Here is a 22,435-nt window from a genome sequence, read left to right on the forward strand (position 1 = left end):
TGAGATTTTCTCTTTTTCTGCTTGTTTCAGATGTGCTCACAGTCACTTACTAAAGCATTGTATGATGCCTGCTTTTAAATCTTAATCAGGTAACATCACTGGAATCTTGAGTGTGGTATCTATTAATTATTTTTTTTCCTTCAGTGTGAGATCTTCTTGGCTATTGGTGTCACAAGTAATTTTCTACTAAAACCTGGGTGCTTTGGCTATTATATTGTGAGACTCTGGATCTTATTTAAACTTTTGGTTTTAGCTGGTTTCCTCTAACACTGGTCCAGCAGAGGAGGGGAGGTGCTACCTCATTAAGGCAAGGCAGGGTTAGACATCCAGGTTCCCCACTCTGCCTCCATAGTAGTCAGCTCAGGCTCCCATGGCAAAACACCACAGACTGGGTGTCTTAAACAACAGAAATTTATTGTCTCACATTCTGGAGATTGGAAAGTCCAAGATCAAGGTGTTGGAGTTTGATTTCTGGTGAGAACTCTCTCCTTGGCTTGCAGCTGGCCACCTACTCACTCTGTCCTCCCATGGCCTTTTCTCTGTGCGTTTACATCCCAGGTGTCTCTTCCTCTTCCTCCTAGTCCTCTTGGACTAGGACATCACCTTTATGACCTTGTTTAACCTTCATTACCCCCCTAACAGCCCTATCTCCAAATATTGTCTTATCAAGGGTTACAGCTTCAGCTTATGAATGGGGGTGGCACAATTCAGTTCATAACAGCCTCCACTGACTCTGGAGTCGGGGGTATTATCTGTTATTGCTGGGAGGGCATGAGAGTTTCTGGCTTCCACTAGACCTCCCCGGCTGGGAGGAGTGGATGTGCTGCCCCCCATAAGACCTCTACTTACACTATACTATTCAGGGTAGTGGCAACCTCTGAAGTGGTGAGAGGAGATATGATTTGGGAAAAGACACAAAAGGCTCCAAGGAATTGGATGTGTTTTATTTTCTAGTTGTGAAATAAGTATCTTGGTATTAATTATATTATTATTATTTAAACTGTAAATATGTTATCTATGGTATAGCCTTTTTTTCTTTTTAAAATTTATGTTTTAATTGATGGATGATTGCTTTACAGAATTTTGTTGTTTTTTGTCAAACCTCAACATGAATCAGCCATATGGCTGATTATGTTACAGAAGAACAAAATTCTGTAAAGCAATTATCCTTCAATTAAAATATTCCAGAATTCAAAGAATTAAAAAAAAAGAAAAACCTAACCACAACAAAATAGAAATATGGTCTCTCTACTTAGAATATTTATAACATAGCTGAGGTGCTCAGAAATAACCATCTACCATCTGTGGTACTTCTCTGGTGGCTCAGAGGGTAAAGCGTCTGCCTGGAATGCGGGAGACCCGGGTTCGATCCCTGGGTCAGGAAGATCCCCTGGAGAAGGAAGTGGCAACCCACTCCAGTACTCTTGCCTGGAGAATCCCATGGAGGGAGGAGCCTGGTAGGCTACAGTCCATGGGTTGCAAAGAGTCGGACACAACTGAGCAACTTCACTTTCACGTGTGCCAGGCAGGGCTTCCCAGGTGGCGCTAGCGGTAAAAAAACCTGCCTGCTAATACAGGAGATGTGAGAAACTCAGGTTAGACCCCTGGGTTGGGAAGATCCCCTGGAGGAGGGCATGACAACCCACTCCAGCATTCTTGTCTGAAGAATCTCCACGGACAGAGGAGGCTGGCAGGCTATAGTCCATGGGGTCATAAAGAGTCAGACATGACTGAAGCAACTTAGCATGCACGCACACATGGGCCAGGCATTGTGCTGAGCACATCACATATATCGTTTTACTTATTCTACACAATCCATTTTATGGATGAGGACGCTCAGGCTCCAAAGAAGTCAGAATCACAGAGATGAAATTCAAGCCCAGACCTGTCTGCAGAGCCCATACTCTTCAAGCCCATAGCACCTTGAATGAAGTTAAAACTAATTAATATCATTTATCACATCGTCATGTGCCACTCACCTGCCACCACTAATAAAATCTGACAGAGAACATTAGACTTTACCATTTCAGACACAAGGGAAGCCTCTAAGTTTAGGGTGTGTTGTAAAAGTCGCTCAGTCATGTCTAACTCTTTGAGATCCCATGGATCTCTAGCCTGCCAGGCTCCTCTGTCCATGGAATTCTCCAGGCCAGAATACTGGAGTAGGGAACCATTCCCTTCTCCAGGGGATCGTCTCAACCCAGGGATTGAACCCAGGTCTCCTGCATTGCAGGCAGATTCTTTTCCATCTGAACCACCAGGGAAGCCCGTGTGTGTATGTGTGTGTATAATTTTATTTCTATATTTAAATATATATTTGTATTTTTATATACTGACGTGGATTTACTTTTATGTTAAACACCTTATGAGACACATGCACTGCCGTATGTAAAATAGGTAGCTAGTGGGAAGCTGCCGTACAGCACAGGGAGCTTGGCTTGGTGCTCCGTGATGACTAGAGCAGTAGAACAGGGGGTAGAGATTAACTGCTTCACAATGTTGTGTTCATTTCTGCTGCACGACAAAGTAAATCAGCTCCAATAAAAACTTAAAATTAAAAAAAATTTATAATATTGTTAGGTTTGTTTTTTTTAATTAATTGGTTAATTTATTGACCATGTGACTGTGGAATCTTAGTTCTCTGACCAGGGATTGAATCTTGGCCCTTGGCAAGTAAGAATATGGAGTCCTAACTATGGGACTGCCAGGGAATTCCCTATTGTTATTTTAGTAAATATTCATTTATAATTATGTACATTTTAATCTTTTGCTACACCTTTATTCCTTCCTGCAGTTCACTCAGGGGTCATTTTCCTTCATGCTGAAGAATTCCCATAAAAATTTCCTGTATGGCCAATGTGTACTAGTGACAAACCAATTTCTTTGAATTTTTATCCACTTGACAAAATTTTGAACACATTTATTTTCCCTTCATTTCTGAAGGATATTTTTTCTGGGCATAGAATTCTAGATTGGTAGGGTTTCTTCTTTAGCACTTAAAGATATCATTGCATTGTCTTCTGGCTTCCATAGTTAGCCATCAACTGTACTGTTAACTGGTTACTAACTCTGTCTCTTTAAAAATATGATCACTTTAACAAAGAGCTAATGCGCCTCAGTGAGGACCCAGTGGAGCCAAAAACAAATTAATTTTTAAAAATATGGTTGCTTTTAAGATTTTTGATGGGCCTAGGTATAGTTTTCTTTATACTTATAATATTTGGAGTTTGTTTTATTCAAGTTTAGCTTTGTTTTATTCAAATTTAGGTTTGTTTTATTTAGGTTTCTTTTATTTCAGTTTAATGTTAATCCATGCTGTGTTTCAGTAAGAATATAGATTCTGTATCTATGGCTCAAGTCATATAGGCGTAGTATAAATTAGTTTCAAGTTAGACATACTGAATAAACAGGCTGAGGGAGCAAAGGAGGGAAGGGCTGGGGCCCAATGGGAGAAGAAACAAAGAATTGAACATGCATGCTGGCTTTTCCATAACACCTTCAATGCTAACCTGCTTCAGAGGAAGAGTAAAAGGAGGCAAGAATGAGCAGCCACAATTGTTAAACTGTTATCAGCATCGTACTTTTTAACATTTCAACAGAGTCTGAAACACTTTTAAATAGCAAAACCATTGCAAAAAACTCCCCAGACAACCTTTAACCACCTCTAGCTAAGATCCAATTGATTTTAAACATTGGTTTAAAATTCAAAGAATTAGAAAAAGGGAAAATGATACCACATACACCTCAGTAGTGTGATTAACCTTTCTCTTAGATGCTTGCATCACACAAAATTCTAACAGCTTTTGAATGTAATTTCCATTGCTAATGGAGATCTTGCGGCGTCTGCGAGAGACAATGCAGTAATGCTGAAAAAGCCTCTCTGCACTCCTGTTAGTGCTCTTAAAGATCCTAAAAGCTGGGACCAGTAAAATCCACAGAAACTCACTCTTGCCTTTAAGAGCTTTAGAAAGCCGTTAACAACAACAACAAAAAGACCAACAGGGCAGGAACTCAAGTCTGAGGCCATACATAAAAGTCAGGTTTGGTGGTTCTCAGTAACAATGGGGGAATTTCCAAGATGGGTGGGATGGGAATGTCTGGGGTAGTCAGAGATGGTTTCTCATGTTGGCTTTTCTGTGTCACTGATTATCATCTTCCACATCCTGCAGTGCTTCTTTATTCCGCTCTTCACCATCACCCTGCATGTCTGAAGTCCATAGTGTCAGATCATCACTAACAACTGTGTGATAGGTGGAGAGTCCTTACAGCTTGCCTCACTCAGTGTGCTCAGTTCTGCAACTGCCTCATTAAAAGCTGCTTTTGTCAACCTGCAGGTATGCTCAGGGGAATTAGGAATTTCATAGTAGAATATGGAAAAATTGAGAGCAAGGCTAAGTGAATGGGACGTGTCGATGGAAGTTCTGTCATGGCAACAGCACCAGCAGCTTTATAAGCCATCAAGCTGTTCTCCACAGCCTCCTTCCTGTCATTTCTTATGGCAAATTCAGCCAGATACCTGCGCTAATCCCTTTTCATTTTATCATAGAAAAGCTTGGGCTCAGCCAGTGTTAGGGGCTGGAGTGAGGTGTTCATCCAGTACACCCAGAATGTCACAACGGATTAACTGTAGCTCGGTCTCAACCATTTGCCGATATTCCCAAATCATTTTTAGTTTGTCTTCTCCTCCCTTGTTTCCTTCTTTGTTGCTGGTTATTCTCCAGGAAGCTCTTCTACTTCTAATCACAGTTTTTATATGCACAGATAGGAGGTTTCTTCCTTCAACTGTCAACTCCGCATCCATCCCTGCTACTTTCTTCATTGATTTCACCATTCCATCGCATTGCTCAGCCTGCTCGGCCTGCTTCGCCTGATACACCAGATTGTGAAGGATGGAAGCAGATAGTGTCTCCCACTCTCAGCCTCTCACTCCACTTCTGAGCAACAAAAATGGCAGTGTCTCAATCCTCACTGATATTCATGAATCTGTGGCTTGGTGCCTTTCATCATATTTAGAAAATTCTCAGTCATTATCTAATATTTGAGCATGTCCTACTATCTCTTATGCTCAGCTCTGTTTATTCCTCAATTCCTTTTCACTCTGTGCTTCAATCCAGATAATATCTATTGATTGGTCACTAATCTTGTCTTCTTGGTATACAGTGTCCTGTTAAACCCATTCAGTGAGTTCTTAATTTCAGATATTTTGCAGTCTAAAACACCAATATTTTTCATTCTTATAGATTCAAGTTTTCTCTCTAAATACTCAAGCTTTTCACCCATTTGGTCCATCTTTTGCTCTATTCTCTTTAACATATTATCCTTACTTATTTTAAAACCTTTGTTTGAGATGTCACCTCCTATTTGGTCTAGTTCGCTGCATCTCAGTTTGGAAAATGGCCTCAGGAAGAAAGTTGGTTAAACATGGGGTTCGCTTTGTGTGTCCTCCATCTGTCGAAGATCATAGCCCTGTTTTGCCTGATGTCCAGTCCCTGCAAACTATTGTTGTTTATACTGCTGTGATGAAGAGAAAAGTTGAACATATGGCATGGGGGTGAGGATAGGGGCTGTGTAAGAGAAGTGGACAGAACTTGAAGGATCAGGAGGTGCCATAGAATTATCCACCATGCTCTGTTGTCCTAACTCCATAGTGCCCTGAACCCAGTGCCAGACTCCAGCCCCAGGGCCCACATAGCAGGGAGAGTAGAGTGGCAAGAAAGTGGCTCCAATGGACCACAGGGGTCTCTGCAAATGACTGGAAGAGGGAACAGGGCAGCAAGAATAGTCTTTGGGCCTAAGTTTCTCAGCCAGAGGGGCCATGTGGGAGAACCTAGGAGGAGGATAGGGCAGCTTTCTTAGAACTACCATCCAACCAGAGGAAGCCAGTATTCCATGTCTATCCAGGGCACTAGGGCCCTCCCTACTGTCTTCATTTATTTGCATCTTTTTGCATGTCATTTGTCATTTGCATAGGGTCTCATTTTATGTCGAATTCATAGTCTCTGCTTATTCCTCCCTATTTGGGTATAGGGAAAAGTGGACCTTCAGCTCAATTCTCCTTGGGGAATTTTATTTTAACTCTTAGTATACTACCAAGGTCATTTAGACTGAATTTTAATTTTTAAGCTCCCTTTTTGAGCAGCATTAACTATTAATAAGGATTGATTATTTAATGACTACAGGGGTCTTCCAAAAACCAAAGAGAGATTTAAATTATTTTTTAATAGAATAAAGCTTGTTCTCTCTTCAGTTCAGTTCAGTTCAGTTCAGTCACTCAGTTGTGTCTGACTCTTTGTGACCCCAGGAATCACAGCACACCAGGCCTCCCTGTCCATCACCATCTCCCGGAGTTCACTCAAACTCACGTCCATTGAGTCAATGATGCCATCCAGCCATCTCATCCTCGGTCGTCCCCTTCTCCTCCTGTCCCCAATCCCTCCCAGCATCAGAGTCTTTTCCAATGAGTCAACTCTTCCCATGAGGTGGCCAAAGTACTGGAGTTTCAGCTTCAGCATCATTCCTTCCAAAGAAATCCCAGGGTTGATCTCCTTCAGAATGGACTGGTTGGATCTCCTTGCAGTCCAAGGGACTCTCAAGAGTCTTCTCCAACACCACAGTTCAAAAGCATCAATTCTTCGGTGCTCAGCTTTCTTTATAGTCCAACTCTCACATCCATACATGACCACTGGGAAAACCACAGCCTTGACTAGACAGACCTTTACCAAAACGATCCACTGCATTCTTTATAAGCCCAAAATATATCAATTACTGTATTGATCCATTAGATCCTTTGTAAATTCAAAATATATCCTAGATCTTAAAACATTTGCTATTTCATCCTCTTAGGAACTACTTTCCACCATCACTCATTAATTATTCTCAATCATGCTTTTTAAAAACAGAGACTAAAGTAATAAGAAAACAAGAGAACGATGGAATTGCCTGGGCAATTCAATGGTGATATGAATCATTGCTATTCTACCATCTTTGAGTTTTCTTATTGCTCTGTCCGAAGCATTGGATATCTTTCAAGAAGGTATAAACAAGTCGGTCTGGAAACATTATCTTTGTTCATTTGTTTGCTTTAGCTTTCATCACACAAGATGAGAGTTCAGAATATTTAATTTTCCTACAAAGAAGAAAGAGAAAAAACCAGCCATTTCACAGTTTCTGAGCTATCTGTAGATGAATGGAATGTGAAGCAGCCTCTCTAGACTACAGTGATGATGGTGCATGCGTGCCCAGTTGCTCAGTCGTGTCCGACTCTTTGCAACTCCATAGACTGTAGCCCGCCAGGCTCCTCTGTCCATAGGATTTTCCAGGCAAGAGCATTGGAGTAGGTTGCCATTTCCTTTTCCAGATCTTCCCAACCCAGGGATTGAACTCAAGTCTCCTGCAGCTCCTGAATTGACAGGCAGATTCTTAACCACTGAGCCACTTGGGAAGTCTAAAGATGATGGTAAATTTGTATATAAGCAAAGTTGAAGTCTATGAATCATCAGATATCTTAGAAGAATTTTCTCGAATTCAAGAATCGCCCCCACTTCTGCAGAGAGTGGGGAGCTGGAGACCGGAGAGGAATGGTTCTTTTTCGGGGTCACTCTCTTCTTGGTCTGTCCTGTTTCACAGAAATGTGTGACTCAGCCTGCCTTTATCATGGCATACAGTAGGTGCTGCCCTGCAAGCTGGAACAGGGCCGGCCCTAGGAGTAAGGAGGCTGTCCAAAGCCCCACTCCTGAGACCTGGCACTCGCCCAGCTCATCTGCTACCCTTCCTTGGGCCTTGGGGCTCTTGAAGCTGTGGTTTTCCTCTGGGTGGTGACTCAGTGCCCAAGGCCTGCCCTGCATATGAACCTCCCCTTCCTTGGGCCTCACTGACTGCCCTGAACCAGAGGCAGCTGTGGTTTCTCCTAAAACAGCAACCACAAACTGCCAAGCCCACCCCACCTACCCTCCACTACCCACTCCACCCCTCAGGGCCCTAGACCCAACCTTGGGGTGTCAAAGGAAAGAAAACAGAAGGGAGGCTGAAGACTCCCATGAGATGTGGAGTTTATGAAGAGCTTTGCCTTTTATAGCACGAGTGTCAAAGATATACCCATTTTATAGATGGGGAGAATAAGGCCAATATATTTTAGGGTCTTCTTTCAAATTAATTTATTCATTCCTTCAGCTAGCATTCCTCAAAAGTCCACAAGGACACAGGAGAGTAGACGCTGAGGTGTGATGCCCACATTTCCCTTCAAGGAAGGACTTGGTGTCTGGGGGCCAGGGCAGGAGGACTGTAGCTGTCAGCCCATCCAGGGATCGCTTCAGCTGCAGATACTTGCTTTACCCTGGGCCATGCCCTTCTCTGAGCGATCTGTTTCCAAAGACTAATCTAGCTGGGGTGCAGAGGCCCAGCTATTTCAGCTCAGTATGGGACTGTGAGGGGCCGTTCCATGCCAAGCTCCCAGTGAGGAGCCCAGGCTGGGTGGGGCCTGCAGTACAGCTCAGCTTCTCCCTCTGCCCAGTGCTGCCTCTTCCCCCTCCCTTCTACACTCATCAGTCTCCAGAGCTCTCCCTGAAGAACATCCAGCATGCTACACTTTGAGCCACAGTCTGCTTCCTGGAGAACCCACCCTGCAATACTTGACTTTCAAAGAGCTGCCAGCCCAGTGGCAGAGACAAGTAAGCAACCAAAGTGCAGGAAGGACGGCCCCAGGGGGACGCAGCCAGCAGAGGCCCCGAAACAGGCTTCGGGGCACAGGCAGAGAGGATCTGGGAGGCCCTGGCTAACAGCACTGAGGCAAGAGCCGAAGTGCCTCTCACCACCTGAAAGCTGCAGCGCAGACCCTTGGTTTTGTCAGGCGAGTGTATGTTGCTCGGTTCTTTGCCTCGTCACAACAAAGATTTGGAGCAACGGACATTAGAGCCCTCGGCGCGTCACAGCTCTCGGGTCTCGGACACACCGTGTTATAGCTCTTAGGCAAATCAGTGTTACAGCTCTATTTTATTTAGAAGATAGCAGGAGAATCCATCCTCGAAGTGTGAGGGTATGCCAACCCAAAGACTTGAAGAGAAGAGAGTGGAGGAGTGCATGGGGGAGGGAGAGAGGGAGAGAGAGAGGGAGAGAATGCATTGGGGAGGGGGAGAGAGGGGGACAGAGAGAGAAAGAGCACAGGCAAGCAGGAGAGAGAGAGAGCGAGCGCTTTGGCTCCTCCTTTTATAAGTTTTTGCCTCTACCTGGCCTGCCCTGTGCAAATTGGGCTTAGCCAGGAGTGCTGTTTGTTCTCCCTGAAGTCTTCACTCTGGTCCTCGGACCTTCCTTTGACCTTCCTTGTTTTTTAGCCACCGCCATTTTGGACTCCTTTTCCCTATTCTACCTACCTAACAGTTTGGAGGAGGGACACCTACCTACCATGATTTTCTCTGACCCAATCTGTTCCTGTAAGAAAGACCCCCCAAGGTGGCCCTCTCCCAACTTTCTTCCTCAAATACATACTCTAACTGTGGGTCCAGGTGCCTCTTCTGTCTCCAGCGTCTTGTGGCCATCCAGAGGCAGCTGCAGAGCTCTGGGGCTGCTCACCGGAGCTGTTCTGGATCTTGAGGGCTCAGAAAGAGAGCAGACCCTTAGGTCAAGCAAAGGAACCCTAGGGTTGCGAGGAACACAACTTGGTTCCAGTCCCACAACGAGAAACATGGCCAAGAGAGCAAGCAAGCTCCTCTCGCTGTGGGCACGTTCCCACCGTACAGTCCAGCCTGCATCTTGACACGCATCTGGTGATGAGAAACTGTGACCCTATGTCCCCTCCAACCAGAGGTCCCAGAGCTGATAATTCAGATAATCAGGAAGGTCTTTCTTCCCTGGAGCCTTTCCTCCATCTCCCCTAGGGCCTTCCTCAAGAGTCCTATTCTGGCTTTAGGGGCTGTGGAATCTGTGCCATTCTGCCCGAGGCTGATCCTCAGCATAAATAATCCACCATTCTGATCCCAAGTCATTGTGGGATCTTGGGAACATTTCTTTTTCAGGGACCTCATTTTTCCATCTGTCTGACACAGGGGCAGGAGAGGAAGTCTTTCAGCTTCCTGACTGCCCTGACATTTGTGACCCAGTAGTAAATCAAGTTTATCAAAACCATGATCCTGTGCCTGCCCTCCACCCATCCCCTTTGTCTCCCTACCAACCCTCCAATTTTCCCAGGCCCAGCATCTGCCACTGCCCCTTTCCTGACCTTTCACCTCTCCTGGGACTGATAAGAGATGAGAGGGTTTGAAGTCAGCCTTGCTTCCCATCTGACTGTAGAGGATACTCAGAGGAGGTGCCAGTCACTACATGCAGAGAAATAGCTACAACAAGCCAATGTTCCGGGAACTCCTGGAAATCATGTTGGAGAAATGCTTCCCTGGTAATGGATTGGATTGAAGAGTCCAGGGTGGGAAACAGCCAGTTCAAGGCTGTACTTGAACACGTGGATTTGGGACGTTATTCCGTTGCAGCAGAGAAGGCAGAAAAAGTGCTGTTCATGCCAGACTCCTTTGTTATGAACAAGGATGACTCATCACAGAAAATCTCTGCTCAGAGTGTACCATGGGCCCCACCATCCCCCACAATGAGGACCAGTGGGAGGGGACAGAAATGGACTGGGCACAGGCAGTGGCTTTGAATCTAGTCCAGGATGAAGGGAAACCATGCCAGAGAGTTTAGCCAGGCCGCAGCTGCACCAACCCTGCCCCTGAGACAGCACTGGAGAGGAATGGAGCCCAGCCATCCATTCTTCTCAGCCAAGGCAAGCTTAGGTCTGGTTGTGAGCATTACTAAGGGAGTTAGTGGCAAGTGGTGGGGGCTCAGCCTGCAACCAGCACCAGGGATCAGTCTATGACCAGGGTCAGTGCTCAGAGCACCGCCAGGATGAGAACTGAGCCTTGATGACATCAAGGGCCCTCACATTAATCTCCCTCCAGGTAGGGCTCAGAGCCAGGTAAGTTGTGGGAAGTCTGGGGTGGAAGGGAGGGTCTCTGCTTTCCTGTGTACCACATGGGGATATTTATTTCTGTCCTGCCTGATAACCACGATCTAAACCATATGCCAACTTCATGCTTTACAAAACACTATCCCTTTGGACCCTCACAAGAACCCTTATCAATATCTGCCTTGCAGGGTGAGAATGCACTTTATGAGATGGCTGAAAAGATGGGTGGGGTTGTTTGCTCAGTTTTTTTCTTTGCATAGATTAGGAATCTTTTTTTTTTTTTTTTAATTTGGCTGTATCGGGTCCTAGTTGCAGCTGTGGCATGTGGGATCTTTCCTTGCAGCATGCAGGCTCTCCAGCATGAGGGCTCAGTAGTTGTGATGTGTCAGCTTACTTCCCCGACTGGGGATTGAACCAAGTTCCCTGCATTGGAAGGCAGATTCTTAACCACTGGACCACCAGGGAAGTTCCCTGATTGCTGTTTTAAAAGAATTCAGAGGATGGGAGCATCTCAAAAGGGAAGGCCCTTACTGTTATCATGGTTTCTTTTCATATGTCTTTCAGTTAATTTTTATCTTCCCAAACTTACGTGCAAAAAATGTTTGCAGAGTCAAACTGTGCTAAAGTGTTAGAACAAAGACAGCACTCTCCTATGTCACTCCATCCTGCTCTTTCGAAGTGACCACTTCAATTCATTCAGTCATTTAGGAGACAAAAATCAGAAGACAAAAATCTCTGCAAGGAGATGAAACTGGTCAATCCTAAAGGAAATCAATCCTGAATATCCATTGGAGGGACAGATGCTGAGGCTGAAGCTCCAATACTTTGGCTGCCTGATGCAAAGAACTGACTCATTGGAAAGAACCCTGATGCTGGGAAAGACTGAAGGCAGGAGGAGAAGGAGATGACAGAGGACGAGATGGTTGGATGGCATCACTGACTCAACGGACACGAGTTTGAGCAAGCTCCGGGAGGTGGTGAAGGACAGGGAAACCTGGCGTTCCACAGTCCATGCGGTCGCAGAGAGTCAGACATTACTGAGCAACTGAAAACAACAACAAAATAAAGCACTTATTGCTATTATTTCTATCTCAGAGAAGTCCAGTTTACATACCGCCTCTCGGCATTCCTCTCCTGACAGATGAGATTCACTTACGCTCTTTCCTCTCCTTTTGATATCATAACATTACATTTCTTGGTTACATTTACAGTCAGTAAATAGTGCTCGCTGCTAAGCCAAGTAATATGCTGTCCTTTCCTTTCTCCATACCTTTCTTTTCCTTTCTTCATAAACACCCTTCCTTGCTTTGTAAACTTTCCTTCTTCAGAATTGTTGACTCATTTTTTCATTTGCTTTTTTTTTTTTTTTTGACACATCCCACACCCTGCAAAAGTCCTGTAAAATGATTCTCGATACACATTTTCACTATCATTCCTTATTTTTTTTAACTCTGAGACACCCCTCCTGGAGCCCCTGGTTCTCCTGCCTCCATCTGAACTAATAGCTCTAGATCAGCCCCACAGCGGTCTTCCTGTGCTTCTTCCCTTAATGATCTCTGTTTTTCCTGCATTCTATTCCATCTTCTTTTTCTTCACAACAAAAACCACACCATTTATTTACAAAGGCCAGTGTGGGAGTTGGACGAGGTAGGGAGGGAAACCCACACAGACATCCTCTCTGGATTGCTTGGGACACTTTCCCACTCGGAGAAATTTCCATTCTTCTTGCCTCCATATTCTTAGTAGTGGCTCCTTATTCCTTCTTTCTTGGTTTATGCCCTTCTGTGAGCTGGAGCACATCCTCCAGTAGCTTCCTGAGGAAGTTTGCATGTGAGATAAAGTTTTTCAAACCTTGTCTATCTGAAAATATCTACCTTCTCTTCTCACACTGTACTGATACCTCAGATGGGTATATAATTCTCAGTTGAAAATAATTTTCCTTCAGCATCTTCAAGGCATTGCCTTGCAGACTTCTGACTTCAAATATTGCTATTAAGAGATCTGATGCCGACCTGATTCCTGATCCTTTGTATAAGATCTGGTGTCATTTTCTGGAAGCTTCTACAGTCTGATCCAAAGAAATGAAGTCTCTTTGCAGGAGTGAAACAGAGTAAGGCCCTGTGGGGCTCCCAGGCAAGGAGGAATTTCCGTCCCTCGTTTCTTGTAGGCAAGACTCCAGCCTTCATGACCTTCTCTGAGTTCCAAAGGGCAAATTTGTACAGTTGCTAATCAAGGGAGGAGAAGCCAAGAAACCACCTGAAGCCAGATTAGAGGCTCTTCAAGATTAGACCTGACCACTTGAGATGGGATTAAAGGAGTACAGGCCCTACACTCACCCTACTCTTGCCAGAAATCCCACTTTTGAATCACTGTTATAAAATCCTTCATCGAATCCTCACAGGTTGGGACACAGTTTTTCAAGGCAGAAGCTTGGTGTGTCCTCCTTTGCCTGGTAAAGTAATAAAGTTATCCTTTTCTACTTCAAAATTGTCTCCCAGATTGGATTTGGCATCAGTGTACAGAGAGGCCAAGTTTTTGGTGACTGGAGTAGTATTTGAGGCTAGTCTCTGAAGTTTGTTCTGATCTCAGGAGGGTTTTTCTCAGTTAGCTCTTTGCTTCTCTCTACAAACTTCTAGTTGGTCTAATTTTTAGCTAGCTTTTCTCAAAGCACTACCAGACTTAATTGCTTATCACCAATATCTCCATTGTTTTGAGAGCACCGACATGCTTGAATTTCCCCCCACTCTGTGCAAATAAAGCCAGTTCCCTTGAGGAGAGCATCAGAGTTTTTATGGACTTCCTCTGTTTGTATGAAACATCTGTACCACTGCTCTGAAACTGCTGTCTTGGAGTGATATCCCTGCTTTATAAGGATGCTGGGTTGGGGCAGTAGCCTTTGGTCTTTTAAACTAGCCTCTCCTAGAATGCAACCTCCACCCTATAAGTGAGAGAGTGAAGGCCTCAGTATCCTCTGGCTCCCACGACTAGGGTAGACATTCCACCGTGAGTTGGAAATGGGTTGAGGAAAAAGGCCCCAGGCTTCTCAGCTACTCTTACCTGGAATACACCTCAACACAGAGGTGAGGGAGCTGTGACATGCTGGTGGCCTGCCACTCCCAGGGAGATCCTGTACCTCTCAGCTGGGCACTGGGGATAGAGAGAGCCCTGTTTTCTTGACTGCAGCTGCCTAGAGTGGAGCTTCTTTCCCAGTGACCTGGGAGGGGAGAGAGAAAGCAGGGCTCTAACTCTTCTTACTGTTAGCAAAACCTCAGCCTCTCAGTACATTGGTGCCATCAAATCAAATCTAAGACATTCCCCTTTTCTGTTGCTTTGGCCTCTCTTACATGTTAAAGACTTCCCTCAAATGTCTGAAAACTAGCTCTCTATTTGGCGGCTGACATCCCAATCCTGAATGCATACTCATAGCAACTGGAGATCACTTTCCACGGAGAAGAAAGAGGGCCAACCATGGAGGTGGCCACACCTGGCTCAAAACCCATCTCCACATTTTTTACTCCGATTGGGTAAATCCTCCATGCATCATCTTCCTTTTTAGTAAAATAAAAATAATAATATACCTGCTGATCATACACAAGTGCTTGGCACACCAGAGGTCCTCAGGAAATGTTCACATCCCAGCCTCCCCCATCCAGAGGCTGATCTAAGACACCTCAGTCCTTATCATCTACACTGACCATTGGTATGTACTTCTCTTCCTTCTCTCTCCTTCCCTATTAACAGCATATGCTTGTGATCATGCCTCTGCTGACCATGGAGGACAGCCCATCCTCATAATAAGACATTGCCACCATGCTGCCTTAAAGCAAATTTTGGTGACAGATGGACCTGGGAGTTAACAGATATGATGTAAAATCAGATTCTGAGCCTTGAGTTAATGGATATGATGTAAAATCAGATCACCCAGTGTCCCCAAGCCTTGGGTGAGACCCCTAAATATTTACTACAGTCAAAAAGATAGAGAAGACAGGAACAGGATGATTTAAGGGACTCAGAACCCACCCAAGAGGAAGGCCCTCAGTGACAACCGGCATCTGGACCTCAGAGAAGAAGACCTCAGAGAAGAGATTCCTCTCTGCCGAGAGCAAAGAGGGAGTGAGTCTTCAAGTCTTCCAATAGACTGGAGACACGCTTTTTCAGGACAGCTGTTGAACTTCATGTACCACACCCCGTCCCCACATTATCGTGCCTCCCACTTCCCTCCAACTCCTTCCTGCTGCGCCCATTTTGCTGCTCAAGCCCAGGCCATGGCTCTGTTTCCTGGAGGGCACCGTCTCCCAAGGCCTTGAAGCAGGAGGAGACAGGGATCGGCTCCCTTAGGCCAGCAGCGGGGGTCTTGGCCTCCACCCGAGAATCTGTGTGTTCTCGCCTCCCGCAGAACATTCTGCACCAGGCGTCTGACTTCAAAGGCTCCCCGGGGCTGGGTCTGGCCCTCTTCCTTCAGCTATCTGATCCTGCCATGGTGGGTGCTCAAGCCTGAAGTCCCAGGGCCCAGGATGAGAGCTTGGCCAGCCCCATGCTGTAGCCAGTGACCCTTAGAAAGGGCATTCCATACAGGGAGTTCTCCACACCTGAACCTTCTGCTGGGAATGTGTGCCTCCAGGCCTACACACAGCACACCGGGGCGGCCGGTCACCTGAGCAGAACCAGCACCTTCGGTGCTCAGGGCTTTCCTTGCACTCCCGTGACCCCATTGTTCACCTGTCACCTCTCCCGCATTTCTGAGGGGGCAACTGAGCGCATACTCTAAGACACACCTGGGAAACTCGACACCCCTCCATCTAATGGGCCTCAAAGGGCACCTCCATTGGGCCTCACACTGTGCTAGGTCAGGCAGGGAGAAAAACAAACAGCTCCCAGAATGCTTCCCCTTCCTGCAGCTAGCTGGAATAAAAGGCAACAGCTGCCAAGTGTCCAATAATAAAGCTGTGGGAGTCTAGGGGATCAAGCCATTTTAAACGGATGGACCTGACAGTGTTCTCCAGCTTGACCTGGGTCGCATATTATATGTTCTAATTCAATTAAAAAAATCGTGACTGGCCCTAGCCCCTCAAACTCAGCAGAGACTAGACAAGCCAAGTGCAGAGTAGAAGACAGGTGAGAGAACCATTAACAGGGCCAGGTCTGGAGGCAGGTGGATGGCAGTGGGAAGCTGCAGCGGACGTGGGCTGGAGCCCTGGTCAAGAAGAAGGGCAAAGTCTGGGGACTACAGAATGTCAGAGACAGAGGGGGTCAAGAGTGAGCGTTGTAGGTGTGACAGCCAGGGAAGCCCTCGCTCTAGGGAGATCAGGGTACTCCGGGAAGCCCTGGTGTCCACACAGGTGATGGCGATGGAGGGCAGCTGTTTGCTGGCTTCTCCTAGGTGCTGACTGGGTGAAGACTCCATGATGGGAAGCTGAGAGGTCCAGGGCACTAGAAAATATTCAGCTTTCTGAAAAAGGTGACCTCAGATAGTCTAGCAGCGGCCAGTTCACAGGTCCGAGACCTCCACTATTTCCAATGCCTGGTTTCCCCGAAGCAGTCTAAGCAGGACCGCAGAAGAAACCTAGAGCCCAGCCCAGGCTAGGCAGGGGCAGCCTCATCATCTGTGTGGCCTACAACCCTGCGTCTGCGGGACTTGCGTGGTGGAAAGGTGGACACGAAGTGCTCCGTCAATGTGAGGGCTGAATCTAGGCCACCCGTCAGGCTAGGCAGGAGCCCTCTCCGCATTTCTGGTCCTCCAGCATCTGCTCCCAGCATAAGGGGCTCACTACCTCACATTTTTCACTCCATTTTTACAATTCCTCAGTTCCAGGATGTTTTTCCCTCTATGGGGTTGAACTCTGCCTCCGGGAGATTCCTCAGAGGCCTAGGATATTCGGGTCTCCCCCGGCTGCTCCTCCCTGTCCATCCAGTCTGGTACAGTACGCGGGCTCGTCTATGGCTGTTAGGCAGGGGGGGCCCTGAAAGGATCCTAGCCCTTCGGGTACAGTCTCACCAAGAAGGAGGAACAATCTCCTCCTTTGACCTGCATGCCATGCCACTATTAATTCAGCCCAAACTTTGGGGGAAGCCAAGTGTCTTGTTGTATGTTCACTTCAGCTCATAAGGGAGAAAGTTCTCATTTCACAGGCATGTTCCTTGGTTTCCCACAGCCAACTGCTGTTGGCCCCAGGCCCTGTCCCATTGGGCCTCTGCTCACCTTATTCCCTTCTACCCACTACCACCAGTGTTCACCTCCCCCAGCTTCAGTTTACTCACCACTAAGCCGGGGATGGTAGCAGTGCGCACCTCACAGGATGACGGATGAAGTGCAAGTCACATGTGCAAAGGGCCCGGCACAGAGGGCTCAGCACAGGTGAGTCTCCTCACCTGGAAGCTGGCGAGAGGGGTGTGTTCACGGCCCAAGACAGCTAACAGGCAGGTTCTCCTCACGAGGGGGCTCCTTGGCTGCAGGCAGAGCCGTGGCGGCGGGGAAGAGGTTTGGCTCTTACTGCAGGATTCCCTTGGGAATTCTCCGGTCTGGTCTAGTCTAGGACTATCTTTGCTCCCTGATGACCTCAGAGCCCCTTCATCCTCACTCCTCTTTCAGAGTCACAGGGAAAGGGCATACTTTACTGTCTGCGCTTTCTAACCAAGTGAGCAAGGCTCAGAGGCTCGGCTGCACGGGGCCTCCTCCCCTGATCCGGTCCTGGTGGCTGCCGCTCCCAGGGGGCTCAGGCGCCGCCTCTTAAATGCTGCACACAGGGGTCCAGGTCCTTGCTCTCCCTGCGCCTTGGCAGCCTGCTCTGTTAGGAAAGGCTTCCTTTCCCTCGTACCCCTCTTCCCTTGGAACTACCACCAGGGGTGAATAAATGGAGAAAGCCTGACATGATCCGAGAAGTCCCTCCGGGCCCCTGACTTTTGCCAGGTGGGCTTTCTCTGCTTCCTTGCGAGATGTGAGACTATTGGTCAAGGCTGTATCTGGGCAGAAGCAAAGCAGGGGTTAGCCGCGGGCCACCAGAAAAACCCATCCTGTTCTCAAGGGGCTGGTACTTGAGGCAACAGTGAAAGCCCCTGAAGCATCTTCAGGACACATTTAAAGCCACAAATTGCATAATCCAGTACCTGAAATTTCTATTTCAAGGCCAGTGCTGGTCCCACCCACACTGGTAAGCCCCTCCCACCGACTCTGGCCTACTTGGACCCCTCCTCCTCAGACTAAACCGGTTAGCTTTGGGCTTTACCGAATCTGGGTCAAGTGCGCCTTCTGGCCCCAGGACTCTGTACACACTCCACCCCAATCCTGCCATCCCTACTCTTTGCTAATGCCCACACCCTTAGAATTCAGCCCAGGTGGAATCTCCTCTGGGTTTCCCAGGTGGTTCAGATGGTAAAGAATCTGCCTGCAATGCAGGTTCAATTCCTGGGTTTGAGAAGATCCCCTGGAGGAGGGCATGGCAACCCGCTCCAGCATTCTTGCCTGGACAATCCCATGGACAGAGAACCCTGGTAGGCTACACAGTCCATGGTGTTGCAGAGTCAGACACAACTGAGAGGCTAACACTTTGGGAACTTCCTCTGAGGTCCTTCCTCACTCCTCAGACCACCCCTGCTGGGTGGACTGTTCTGCTGGGCTCCCTGGGCACCCTAGGCCTACTTCCCTCCATCCCTTCCTCCCTCCCTGTTCCTGATGATAGGGCTGGGCCTTGGTCTAGGACAGTATGTGGAACACAGAATTTGAGAAATGAATGAATATGGGGAGGTTGTGCATGTAGGAGAGGAAGGTGTATCGAAACTCTCTGCACTTTCCACTCACTTTCCCTGTAAACTTAAAACCGCTCTAAAAAATGAAGTCTATTAATTTTTTAAAGAGATTTATGAATGAAGAAACATGATCAGCCCTTGATTATGCAACATTAACTTGCAGAGGCCACAGGCTACTGTACTTGAGGGAAGTACCCCAGGCTGACTCGTCATCCCGTAGGGCAGGGACTTCTCTTTCCTTATCAGCCCTGCCAGCCCAGGTCTGAGAGCACATGGGTGGTGTGTTCTGACTGGCATGTCCAATTCCCTGCCCATCCACCTGCAATGCAATGAGTTAAGGAGCCTGCAAAGTCATCTGAAGTTTGGACCGGGCCCTCCGTTGTCTGTGTTATGGCTGCTGATCTGTTCCTGCAACGTCAGGCTGACTGGGAAACGGAGCAGGAACTAACCCCAAGGCTCACAAACCCTCCACATGTACGTGACCTTGCAGGCTTTCTGCCCCTGACCTAGAGTATTCCTGCATCCCAAACCCCCACAGTCTCTCCAGGAGCCCCAGAGGGACTGAGCTGGAAGGAAAAGGGGTCGATAGACCAGAGGGGACAGTCCTGACTCCAGGATACCTACCATTCAATTTCTCAATGTTCCTGTTCACCAGTCATAAACATGTGGCAACACAATGATTTTTTTTTCCTAGGAATTCCAGCTTTGGCCACTGCCCCCTGGAGGTGCAGGAAGATCAGGGCAGGCTGCAGAAGCCTCTGGGGCCTCCACCCTGCCCCAGCACCCCATCGTCCTCAGCCACTGCGCACGTGACGTCCTGGAAGAGGCCACACAGAGGCTGTCACGTGGTCTGTCACACTCTGAGACTCAAGCCCTTTCCCTCTGCTTCTCCAGTTGGTCTCTTTCTCTGGTCTTCCTCCAAAGCCCTGAGCCTGGGAGGCAGCATGACTCACAGCAAGAACCAGGACTTGTAGCCAGCCAGATCTTCCCCACTTAAAAGCTGTGGGACCTTGAGAAAGTGAAGTGATGCTTTTGAGCCTCAGTCTGTTCATCTGTCAAATGGGATAATACACTGTCCCTTAGGGATTGCTATGAGGATTACATCCTAAAAGGTAGCTGTGATTTCACAGGGCATGGCTTCTGAACAGTGCTTCTCTCAGGTGCTCTGCGGTAGGGAGGCCACGCATCCTGGTTTTCCCAGGACAGTCCCGCTTGATGCCTATTGTCCTGGCATATTTACTGCCCCTTTTCACTGTCAGAAGAGCCCGCCTTCAACAACAAGATTCATGGTCAGCCTACTTGCGCCTCTCTCCATTCCCAGCTCAGGTCCAGGCTATCTGAGCAGCTTCATAACACTTTCTCCTTTCCCTTCTAAGAGGCCATGGCTTGGTATGCAGTTGGGAGGATTTTTATTTCCTTCTTTCTGAGCTTCAGGTTATTATTACTTTTAATGGGGATAGCAATGCCTATCTTGAAGGCTGCTTAGAGGATGAAATGAGATGTGGTAAGCAAAGAGAGCTAAAACTACCGCACAATTGCACTCATCTCACACGCTAGTAAAGTGATGCTCAAAATTCTCCAAGCCAGGCTTCAGCAATACATGAACCGTGAACTTCCAGATGTTCAAGCTGGTTTTAGAAAAGGCAGAGGAACCAGAGATCAAATTGCCAGCATCCGCTGGATCATCGAAAAAGCAAAAGAGTTCCAGAAAAACATCTATTTCTGCTTTATTGACTATGCCAAAGCCTTTGACTGTGTGGATCACAAGAAACTGTGGAAAATTCTGAAAGAGATGGGAATACCAGAGCACCTGACCTGCCTCTTGAGAAACCTGAACTTGACCTGTATGCAGGTCAAGAAGCAACAGTTAGAACTGGACATGGAACAACAGACTGGTTCCAAATAGGAAAAGGAGTACGTCAATGCTGTATATTGTCACCCTGCTTATTTCACTTCTATGCAGAGTACATCATGAGAAATGCTGGGCTGGAAGAAGCACAAGCTGGAATCAAGATTGCTGGGAGAAATATCAATAACCTCAGATATGCAGATGACACCACCCTTATGGCAGAAAGTGAAGAGAAGCTAAAAAGTCTCTCGATGAGAGTGAAAGAGGAGAGTGAAAAAGTTGGTTTAAAGCTCAACATTCAGAAAACAAAGATCATGGCATCTGGTCCCATCACTTCATGGCAAATAGATGGGGAAACAGTGGAAACAGTGTCAGACTTTATTTTTTTGGGCTCCCAAATCACTGCAGATGGTGATTTCAGCCATGAAATTAAAAGACACTTACTCCTTGGAAGGAAAGTTATGATCAACCTAGATAGCATATTAGAAAGCAGAGACATTACTTTGCCAACAAAGGTCCGTCTAGTCAAGGCTATGGTTTTTCCAGTGGTCATGTATGGGCATGAGAGTTGGACTGTGAAGAAAGCTGAACGCCAAAGAATTGATGCTTTTGAACTGTGGTGTTGGAGAAGACTCTTGAGAGTCCCTTGGACTGTAAGTAAGGAGATCCAACCAGTCTATTCTAAAGGAGATCAGCCCTGGGTGTTCTTTGGAAGGAATGATGCTAAAGCTGAAACTCCAGTATTTTGGCCACCTCATAGGAAGAGTTGACTCATTGGAAAAGACTCTGATGCTGGGAGGGATTGGGGGCAGAAGGAAAAGGGGACGACCGAGGATGAGATGGCTGGATGGCATCACGGACTCGATGGACATGAGTCTGAGGGAACTCCGGGAGTTGGTGATGGACAGGGAGGCCTGGCATGCTACAATTCATGGGGTCGCAAAGAGTCGGACACGACTGAGTGACTGAACTGAACTGAACTGAAGCAAAGCATGTATCTGGCACAGGTCAGGTGCTAGATAAATAGGAGCACCTTTCCATGGCCTTCCCTCCCTGGTTCCCCTCATGCCAGCTTCCTCTCCTCCCCCAACTGCGGGGCTCCAGAGCTCAACTTCTCCACTACCAAAGAGAGTGGATTTCAGAAGCTCCTAGGGACATATGAGCCCCCAAGCCCTGATCTCTCCCCAAAATAAGAAATGATCTTCACCTCCAACCCCAAGCTCCCTGCAGGCCCTAAGGAGCATTCTAGCCTCTCCTTCCTGCGTGCATCCATGTGTTTCTGTGGGCGGCTTCCAAGCCAATCGCTATAGCCGGAAACCCTTCAGCCCTCATCTACCTTGCCCACACAAACAGAAAGCACCTTTGAACTCTCCCCCACCCTTTTCCAGGAATCCAGAGGCTCCAAAAGGAGTCTGCGGGGCCTCCAGTCCCAGTGACCTGCTATCTGGGCCAGCAGGCAAACAGTAACCATGTCATTGTAGCAGATAAAGCTGCCATGAGGCCAGCCTGTTACAGCAAGTAACTGACATGCTCCTAGATCACACCTGGATTAGCAGCTGTCCTCCAAAGGCTGGAAGTTCTCATCTCCCATCTGGGCCTTGCCCTCACAGCCGCCTACTGTGATACTGCTGGCATTCTTTTGCTATTAGACAGCTAGCAGCTCTCCTGGCCTGCTCCTTCCCCTTGCCTTGCCCCAGGCAGCACCAAGCCTGCCTCGAATATTATGGAATATTTGGTTCTACCAGGAAGCTCTTGGTGTAAACAAGCTGTCAGTCACTGGGAGCTGACTCTAGGGCTCTTTGTTCAGTGGCAGTTGCGTGACATTTTGGATTTTCGTGCTGCCCAAGAAACCACAGTGTATGCAAGAGGGAAGCTGCAGGATGGGAAATGTGAAG

At 47.3% G+C, this 22,435-nt stretch overlaps 1 pseudogene; it reads right to left on the bottom strand.

Annotated features, from left to right (window-relative positions):
- Positions 1 to 4,139: 4,139 nt before the first annotated feature.
- LOC128066469 (14-3-3 protein epsilon-like) lies at positions 4,140 to 16,352 on the bottom strand (annotated as a pseudogene).
- Positions 16,353 to 22,435: the final 6,083 nt, after the last annotated feature.

This window comes from Budorcas taxicolor, chromosome 21, assembly GCF_023091745.1.
Source record: "Budorcas taxicolor isolate Tak-1 chromosome 21, Takin1.1, whole genome shotgun sequence".
NCBI classification, from domain to species: Eukaryota; Metazoa; Chordata; class Mammalia; order Artiodactyla; family Bovidae; genus Budorcas; species Budorcas taxicolor.